Raw genomic sequence first — 11,003 nt, 5'->3', positions numbered from 1 at the left:
CCCCTTAATATTTTTTTAAATTAAACATACAGTTTTTACATTTCTAGAACTACAACATGAATTGTGGTTAATTAATATATCAAATACTCCCAGGTTCTGTTAATAAAAAAAAGTTGAAATCAAGCAGTTTTGTCATAATTACAGCAGCAATAACGGAGGAAATATATTATACTGGGGGACCTTTGCATATTGTGTTAAACTATGGATGACCTGCGAGCCCAAAAGGTTGAGAACCACTGGACTAGACTACCCATTATAATTTTAAAGCGATATCTTGCATTGCACCTGGTTAGATGTGATGCTGCTAAAAAGTTAATTGAGTTTCACTTATGATTCAAATAAAATGTGTCTGTGGCGTGTTTGACGAATCTGCTTAAAAGCACGAGGAAAATGTATTTTATCAGAGTGCTGTGGCACAGAATATGGAGGACTGTTGTTGAAACGGGAAGCTGGTGTTTTATAAATACTTTCAAGATGCTGAAAGATTATTGATATTGGCTTCTGACTGGAGTACACACACTTTTGACCAGTCGCAGTCAACAGAGGCTAGTTTTATTATTACTTTCGTGTGACACCGCTGTAACTCATGAGATGAGTGTGTGTGTGCGTGCTGCAGCACTGTAGGAAAATTGTGTAATTTGCTATATAAACACCCAAGAAAAAATATGTTTTCACTGAGATTTTGCAATGAAATGCATCTCGTATATATATATATATATATATATATATATATATCAAAGCATTATTTTATGCACCTCCAGCTTAATCATTAAGCAACTATAGGCTGACCTGTAAACATAATCAAACAATATGTCAACTAACCACAATGAAACAAACCAGCATTCCACTATTGTGGTCAGATTTCACTGCATTCTCAAGCTTTAAACACAACTATTGCCATGCATACATTTTTATTTGTCAAAGTTAAGATAATGTGTTTCAGTAAAATTCCAAATCATTAATATAATCTGACAACACTGGTAACATAAATTGTGCCTAAAAATATCCAAATAAATGTTGTGTGCTCAAACTCTAGTGCCTAGTCCAAGGCAGGACTACATTTGTCATATTACACGTTATGATTTCCCCTATTCATAAAAGTATGCATCTGCCAAATACAGCAATGCTAAAGGTCTTGAACTCAAAATCATTTCATTATGAGACCAGTAAAACCACACAATCATATATAGCTACCGAATATTCTAACAATCTGACTTCTAACAAAAACATAACCCTCTCTTTGACTGGTCTTTCACATTTTCTCAGAAATCAACTGTGTTTTAGAAGAAACAAATCTGTATGTCAGCACTTTGCCACATGCTAGAAATCCCACTTGACAGCACACAAACACAGTGAGTAGGGTTATATTGATGAAATATGAGAAACACGACAAAGCGTCAAAGAGAAACGAACACTGAGGTATTAGCGTATAGCGCTGAGGGGCATGATGTACGTGCCTCCTCTCAGAGACCCAAAAGGCCTGAGGCCTCCTCATTGGAATTGGAGGGTATAAATAGAAATGCCTGTGGTATATGGGCTATTTCTTTTCTCTTTGGCTGTCATGCAGAACCACTTTTTAGCTCAAGAACATACCTGGCCTATCGCAGCTGCTAATAGTATGGTAAACATCTGCCCGGCAAGAGAATGAAGGACATTGTTGTGCCTGTCTTTCTTTCTGCTTTCGTTCACTGACTATCTCTCTTCTACTGAAAACGCCTCAGAGGAAAAGAGATAACTATGAGCTTAGTCACCATGAGAGTTAAAAGTAGAACCAGCATGTTGAGAAATGATAATGACCCACCTGCTGGTATTGCTGTTTCTTGAAGTTGGCTACCACATGTTGTGCTAATCTTTTCTGGCATCTTCAAGTGATCATCCAAATCCCACAGTCCAGCGTAGATCTGTCAAATCCACTATCGGCAGCCATTGAGAAAGGATCTCTGTGTGTTTTGGCCTAGGCCGACCAGTTTTAAGTTTCTCTTCTCTTTTGTAGTATTTTCTTAAGGCCAGTACATTAATCCTTTGGTGTAGTCTGTTGAGAAACATGCACTTTTTTTTTTATCACAGCACACGTCTAACAGATGGCAAATGTACAAAGTTTTTTAAAAGCTTTATGTGAATAGTCAATCATTGTGACATACTCAATCTAGAGAGTATCTGATTGGCCAAAAATCTGTGTAATGCATGCTAATTTCCTGGTTAAGAGAGAAATACTGTAAACTGCTAGTGATAATAATAATAGCAATAATAATATGGTATAGTAGTAACTTAGCATATATGCTCAGCTAGCAGGCTAATGAGCACATGGTATTCTATATAAGATACCTGGCTAATCAGCTAACAGCATGCCAAGATATCAGGCTAATCAGTTAATGTCATATTAAGCTAGCAGGTTATTTGGGTTATACATTTGGTATATAAAGCTATAGGGACACGGGTTAAATTAAGGCTAAATAAAACAACAATGCAAAATGTATTGAAGTGTCTTAGCACAACTCTGTAAATCTGATTGGCTGCCCATGTTGTAAAGCATCATGGGAATGTACTGTTTGCATCTCACCCTCATTTAGAAGTGTGATGCATTTAATAGGGTTTTGCTGTGAAGCATGCATTAAGTTTAAGCTCTTTTTGCTTGTGTATATTTCAAAATAAAAGTTCCTGTTTATATGAAATCATTTTGCTGTTCAAGTTATTTATCTATATATCTATCTAATAATTATTTTATTTTTATATTATAAAAGCACGAGGAAAATGTATTTTATCAGAGTGCTGTGGCACAGAATATGGAGGACTGTTGTTGAAACGGGAAGCTGGTGTTTTATAAATACTTTCAAGATGCTGAAAGATTATTGATATTGGCTTCTGACTGGAGTACACACACTTTTGACCAGTCGCAGTCAACAGAGGCTAGTTTTATTATTACTTTCGTGTGACACCGCTGTAACTCATGAGATGAGTGTGTGTGTGCGTGCTGCAGCACTGTAGGAAAATTGTGTAATTTGCTATATAAACACCCAAGAAAAAATATGTTTTCACTGAGATTTTGCAATGAAATGCATCTCGCAGGACTGATTTGGATGACTGAAGGGGTCACAGAATGCAACCACCACAACAGGGATGCTCTGGACCACTTTTCACTCTGAAATCTTTCTGCACTTGAGAGAGCAAAATGTGACCGCGTAACCCAGGCGTGATACACGTGATCCTGTCGATTGATGACTCGTTTTCCCAATCCCACACAACACAATCAGTCAGACAGCAATTCCAAACATACTCTCTCCCTGTGTGTTCATTTGCCCACACTGCCATGACTTCATCTCAGCCTCGGCATAGTTGCCCCTTCTTTTCCGTGGGTCCGACACTGGGGTCACGTCCTGCTGCCAGATGCCCCTCACCCTGCACCCCGTGATGGTAGGCCTGACCCGAGTCTCGCTCCCCAGTTCATAGGCGGAAACATCCAAAGATAGTAGATGCAATGGGGAACTGGGTGATGGAAAGCTGCTGGAGAAAATGATTCGAATTCCCTCCCAAACCACCAAACAGATGGACATCTGGAGTTACGCAAATGCACTGCATTGCCCTGGGAACTTGGCCTCCTGCCTAAAGAGCTGTTTCTAAAAGAGCCAGAGGGGACATCAGGCCTGCTCTGCAGCCGGGGGAAAGGGGATCACTGGGCCATAGGTCTTTCAGCTCCTCATAAAGTCACTCTGGGAGACCTAGCTGTGCTGTCCAAACACAGTGACCAAACACAGTTTGCTTGTGCTGTTCTCAGATCTGGATGCACAGAGTTCAAACACCCTCCCAGGATGAAGCATGCTTGAAATTGTGTGAGAGAGATAGTCAAAGCATAGAAATATGATTGCTGGTTTTCCCAACTGTCATTGAGTCACTCATATCACGAGGAATCACAATTTAATTCAGTTCATAGTGCTATGAAAACATACTGTAACTTCTTGCACTGTGGAAAAAGAGCATTTATTGAAATAAGCCTGATAAAACGCCTCATTCCGAACTTTCGCAACTCTCTGATCTCAAACACATGAATATATTTGACCACACCAACCATGACTGCCCACATTTACAGTACACATCAACAAAACTCATTCTGTCTGCACAGTCACAGTGAGGCAATAGCTAGAGGTAGGATGGATACTATTATTACAAAACCAGAACAAAAACTAAAAGCTGAAGTTTCTTTCTTTCTTAATCATTTCATTCTTATTGAACCCAGAAGGGAATGTGGTAATGGAAAATATAAGAGATGGAAGGATTAATATTTCACCGCTTCTCCATTCACTTGCAAAATGTTTGCGCTCCCCAAGAAATGTTGCATTCTGACACAAAATTTTGCGCTATCTTTTCACTTTCTGAGAAACTTTGCATTCAGTCACAAAACGTTTGCTCTCCCCCGAGAACCTTTGCTCCCCTGAGAAGCTTGTGTTTGGTCACAAAACTTTGGTGTTCACTTGCAGATCTTTTGCGCTCCACTAAGAAACTGTACAGTAGATTTGGTCGCAAAACTTTTGCATGTGCTTGGAAAACGTTTGTGCTCCCCCGAAAAAAAACTTTGCATTCAGTCACAAAACTTTTGCGCTCCCCTGAGAAACTTTGTGTTTGGTCAAAATAGCTTAGCATTGTGAATGTGAAAGTTTGCAGCAATTGTAAAGTTTCTCGAGGGGCACACCATCGACCTCAAAAGTGTTGAAATAACTTTACCTCCCATCTCATATTTTTTTCCCATCACAATCTCCCTTTAGCGGCTCTGTACATTCTGATCGTAATAGTTTTAGCAGCTCATTTCAGTGCAGATTGTTTTGTGGTTTTATTTTCTTGATCTCATTTCACATTGTAACATGTAAAGTCTTAAAGACAAAGCAGGACAAAAAAGGCCATAGCTATAATCAGACATATCTACTGAAAATAACAGTTAGAGTAAGAGAGAAATTAAGTAGCATTTGTCTACTGTACCTTTAATCTTTTCTCAAGTAAAATAAGTAACATTTACTTACAGGTTGGAGGACTTCTAATCCAAAATAGTTGGCACTTAACTGACACTATTGTCTCCTTGGTAACAAAGTACTTTTTATGCCACAAAAATTAACAGTCTGGGTAAACATACACACAGGACACACTAAATATTTAAATGGTTCATATATCATAGTTTAAAATAATTTCCATATTTTAAGATTAACAGTTTGGAACAAGGGTAAAACAACTAAATCTATTCAAAAAGGTTGTAAAATAAAGGGAGTGAAAATAATGATGTTAGCATAAATACATGTTAAAAGAGTCTATTTCATCAAGTTTTAATGTGACCGCCAAAACAGAAAAATATAAATGTAATGTACAAACTGCACTAATAACTAAAGGAGGGAAATGAATATTCCGTCTCTCTCATGAGAACTTGAATAAGTTGTTACGTATTGAACTGAAAGAAAGAGAAAGCTGTGGATTTAAGATCGAGTCTCTGTTCCAAATCCTACACTGTAAAAAATAAATTGTCGAGAAAATGTAAAATTTCAATGCAACTTGATGCAGTCAAAGTTTTAAGTTCTCTCAACTATTGTTTTAATAACTGTATAAGTAAAACTAACTTTTGTCTATTTGAATTTGTTTGTTTACTAAATGCAAAATGCCTCATTCAGCCATTATATACATCAAGACAACAAAAGATTTATTGTTCAGCAAACTTTCTTTTAGTAACCCAGTTACAACATTTATTGATATGATAGTCATATGTACTATATAGTCTTACAGAACATTAAATATGATAAGTGAACCATGCTATGTTTGTAAAGAGGATAAACAATCATCCTTACAAAGCAAAGAAATATAAGGTATATTTCTACTTGGCTGAACATATAGGCCTCAACACGACGCATGCAGAACGGTGACAATCAACAAATGTAAAATAATGAGCTCTTTACATCACAACACAACAAATGACTAACAATATTGAGAAATCAAGTTTAAAAGAAGTCATCAAACAGCAAAAAGTAATTCTATAACAGTAACTACATAATTTATTCATGCTGCAATGCATGCTGGGCACTCACAAAGTCTTAACATTTCAGCAATATGAAATTCTTTGTTCAGACAACTGTTTTTGGGACAACATTTAGGGCAATTCTGTTGGTCTCACATGGATTTGTATGTAGTTTCAAGAAAATAGCATTTTTTTTGTTTTTAAAACTCAAACGTTTTAAAAAATAGAAAATATGTAGTTGCATTTTTTTTTTACAGTGTACTGAGCTGCTTTGCTGTCTACAGCCTACATAGGCTGCTACATTCATAGGCAGCATCCATACTGAAATAAAACCTCATGTAGGCAGCAATCAAACAAATATCACTCCTGACTTGAATCACAATAGATTTCAGTAGAGTTTGGTGTTAGTGTGTTGCTAAGTTATGATGCATAGGGTGACCAAGCATCCTCTTTTCTGAAGGCTGAAAAGTAGTTTGACCAATAACATGCAGGCATTGTACATAATCAGCCAAATGTGGCATGTGAAAAGGTTGGATCTATAGAGAACAGTCAAAGCAATGCGAATACATGCATATAATGTATGAGGACAGTGACTGTAAAGCGGGGTAAATCAATTGGGAAACAAAGCCAAAACTCAAACATTTTAAGCAAATTTAGAAATACGTCCAGGATGTATGCGGGAAAAAGAAGATGTATGGCTACCATAATGATGTAATACTCTTTAATAAGCATTAAATAGCCCTATTTTATTAGACTGCAATAGGGAAAAAAATACTTTTTGTAATATTGAATGAATATTAAGATCTTTTAAATTCTTCTCACTTTGTCTGCCAGCTCAATGCTTTGTGGGATTGTCCTCTTCACAAAGCATAAATGCAATGCTAAAATAATATACACTTTTGCAATATTTTTTCTATAATGCCTTAAAATTCTGCCTATGTAGTCAGACTCAGCTCACTAGTTTTTGGAACAGAGCTCAAGCCCTTCAATAAAGCACACTGTTTTGGACCTCTCTTCCACACTTCTTCTGTCATTGATTTAATTTTGGGTTAGCTCACATGCAACGAACCAGCTCTCTGCAAAACTTTGATAAACTGCAGAGACCTAAATCTCCACAATGTTAACTAAAATGCCTGTCATGGGAAGCCAAAGTCATAAAGAGATTAGAGAGATGTAGCACTCGAGTCTATTAATCTCACAGATGCAGAGCTGGAGTTCATATGATGGACTGTGTGCATATTCACTAAGGCCACCTTTAATGCAATGTCCGGGGTTTCACGACTAATTTGTCAGCAGTCTTGGACTAAAGTAGGACCAAATGCTGTGGCCAATCAAAACACTCCTGATGCGTTTCCCAAACACATGCGGAAAAAGTGTGTGCTGCGCTCGGAGCCGAGATACACGCTGGTTGAGTGGCCGGTGACGGCTTGTTGATGCTTGTTGCCTGGAGACTATCGAATATCTCAATCAGGCCAGTGTAAACGTGATTGACCCGAGGAGGCAAACACAACCTCCCTGAACCTGGTCTCATATAAACAAACTCCAAACTTAAAGCCACGGCCACACTCTGAAACTCCGCTCCAAGAGGCCACTGTGGTCTGCGGTCTGAGACACTCCAAGCCTGTAAATATTTACCGTTTCATGTTAAAGTTTAGACCGGTGTTTTGGTAACTACTTGGAGTCGTATTGCGTGTGATTGTATTGGATATGTTTGCTTAGCTATGTTTCTCTCTCTATGTAATTATGATTGGTGCCAGTTGAGATGTGTGGCAGGAATGCTTCTGCTCTTGTAAGGCCATTTCTTAGCACTTATCAGGTTTTTGCTTTTAATCAATGTCTGAGCACACTCGAACACTCCTCCAAAGGAGCATGTGTTGTAAAATCAAAACTGGCCCTATTTACTTTTTAATGCATGTTCCTGGTCCACAATTCATCTATGCAAGTTATACTTTATACTACCTAATAAATTCCCAATAGATAAACGCAGGTCTGCCCTACATTTATATAACTGAATACATTGTTCACGGCTATGTACAACAGTTCAACAGTTCAAAGGCTTGGGTTTGGTAAGATATGAAAACCAAGGCTGTATTTATTTGAATTTAAATACAGTAAAATAGTAATATTGTGAAATAGTATTACAATGTTTAAAAATCTTTTTTTCTATTTAAATATATTTTAAAATGTAAATTATTTATGTGATGCAAAGCTGACTTTTCAGCAGCCATTAATCCAGACAAGTGTCACATGATTCTTCAAAAATCATTCTAATATGCAGATTGGCTGCTCAAGAAACATGTTGTATCATTATCAATGCTGAAAACAGTTTTGCTGCTTAATAGTTTTTTTTTTTTTTTTAAGATTTTTGAAAGCTAAAAAAAAAAAGCACACTTATTTGAAATCTGTTGTAACAGTGACAGTTATAAGTGTCTTTACAGTCACTAGTAATCCATGTAATGCATCCTTGCTGAATAAAAGTATTAATTTCTCTCTTAAAAGAAAAAAAATATGATTTTACATTTTGGAAATTGAAATGTGCATTGGTTAAATAAAACACTATGGTACATTTTTGTCATGGTTTGCAGTATTTTTTTTTTTTTTTAGAATTCACTGCTTCTTTTTGAATTGCCATCGATGGGAAACAAGCATTTTGTCCATAAAATGGTGTTGTTTTGGAAACTGCCAAAGCTAACTAGACCCTGGTTTGATAGGAAAGCTATGTTCCAGATTTCCTGGTGAACATTAAATGTTTTATGAGGTACTCCAAATCTAAGGCTTAACCTTTTGGCTGACATATTACACATTTTAAAAACACAAACAGCAGAAAAATAATTTTTATCTTAAGTCCTACATGAGTTGGAGAGGTGAAACTGTCGTCCTCCGTAGGTCGGTGATAAATGTATTTAGGTACACCTAGGAGTTCAAATAAGTCATAATCTGTGTCCATGAGATTTGTGTGCTTGCATGGAGCTGTCATTAATAACATCCTAAGAAAACAAACGCTTGTAGACACACACACACAGCTCATCTATAGTCTGTGACTGTGACGTCATTGTCTGCCACTATAAAAATACTTGAAGGAACCTGCAATTCTTGAAATTTTTAGCATCCGAACCTAGATAGCAGAACTGAATGTATTCAACATCTATCAATCTATCATACAGTATATCTGTTGTTATATCATCTGTCTGTCTGTTTTGAATTTCTTTGAATTGAAAATCAGAAAGTTCCACTTCCTGCCATTCCAATTCAGCTTCCTGTGGTTTGTGGCCAATTCAACTCGAATTCACATACGTGAAATCATAGGGAGCCCAGAAGTAGTAATGAAGCAAAACCATGACAAATTTGAATCATTACATCCCAGGTTTCCAAGGTGCTTCTCTATGCAATTTCTGTCTGATGGCTCTTGCAGGCCACATTGGGAGTGAGAGAATTTGTTTTATGATATATAAGTGTTTGCACTTTGCCAGGTCAAGTGAATTACCTGGTGTTTTCCCTCTCATGTACCCAAAGGACTTTACAAATGTGTGCCAAGACAGAGCAATATGTCACGTACGAATTTGAAAGATGTCAAGAGGGGAAAATGTTTACAGATTTTAATTAATGTTTCTCATAATTTATTTACAAACTCCATAAATAAGCACGAGGGGTTCTCTGGAGCGTCACAGTGAGTTTGTCACGCTGATAGACGATCACACAGGACTTCATAAATACAGACGAGCACTTGTGACATTAGGGAACAGTGCCATTGGGAAAGAAGCCAGGGATCCACTTAAAGGTCAGTGAGATTTACACATGTGTCATCCAGACGGGTAGAGAGGAGTCAAGATGAGAGATGTGAGATGAGAATGAGAAAAAGTTGAGTAGCCAAATCTTTGGCACATACAATGACTGCCGTCTTCCTTTTTCTTTCATTCCCTTCCATCTTACTCTTTCTGTCACTGCTCTAAACGGGCATTAAAACGTATGATTAACAACAACAACACAACTGAAAATCATTTTCATTTTTAATGATGGCATGCACTGGCAATTTGATGTGGGTATGTCCAGCAATGTACAACAAGTACATACTGAGAAATGTATAACTTTATGCAAATGAGCAGTGTGATGCAGTGACTAATGGGATTGAAGACAGTGGAAGAAATTCATGTTATTGAGATGCCACTGTTCTGTATGATGTATCTGCAACCACATATAGTGATACAAATAAAAAAAGAAATACATATATAAATAAAATGCATGTAAAACTACCAGAAAATTAATTGACATTCCCAATGTTTTATTCATCCATATTTATCATGTTAATGATATTATGCATTATGCAATAATGCATTTAATATTCTTAAATATTTCAACATTTTCTCATTTAGAATGCATTTTTAGCATTTTTTTAGATATCTTATTTTACATGTAACATCTCATTGTGATCTGATTCTCAAAAATGAATGGGTTGTAAGATATAAACTGATAATTGCAAGACAAAAGTAAGAATTGTGTGATAAAAAGTTGCAATTATTTATTTATTTTAAAAACCTGAATTGCGAGATGTAAACTCACATTTCTGAGAAAAAAATAAGTCAGTATTGTGAGATTTAAACTAAGAATTTTGAAATGTAAACTCGGAATTGGGTGAAAAGTCACAATTCTGATTTTATATCTTGCATTTCTGAAGAAAAAAGGCAGAATTGAGAAATATAAACTGACTATAAATTCTGACTTCTCATTTATATCCCCAGTTCTGAGATATTATCTCGAAATTCTACCCTTTTTTCCCACAGAATTTCAAGAAACAATGTCTGAATTGTGAGATATAAACTCAGAATTGTGAGAAAAGTCAAAATTGTAAAAAAAAATTTTTTTTATTTTTTTTCCCCCAAGGCAGAAACAGGATTCCATAACAATGAACCTGATTAATGTAAAAAAGGTATGTTTGTGCTGAAAAAATGCCAGTGACTTAATTTAAATACATATGGCACAGCACTATACCACATAAAACTTGCAGAGCAAAAGTGCTGTA

The sequence above is a fragment of the Sinocyclocheilus rhinocerous genome, unplaced genomic scaffold, assembly GCF_001515625.1.
Source record: "Sinocyclocheilus rhinocerous isolate Xijiao unplaced genomic scaffold, SAMN03320098_v1.1 scaffold1482, whole genome shotgun sequence".
Classification (NCBI taxonomy): Eukaryota; Metazoa; Chordata; class Actinopteri; order Cypriniformes; family Cyprinidae; genus Sinocyclocheilus; species Sinocyclocheilus rhinocerous.
This window is presented reverse-complemented; position numbering follows the sequence as displayed.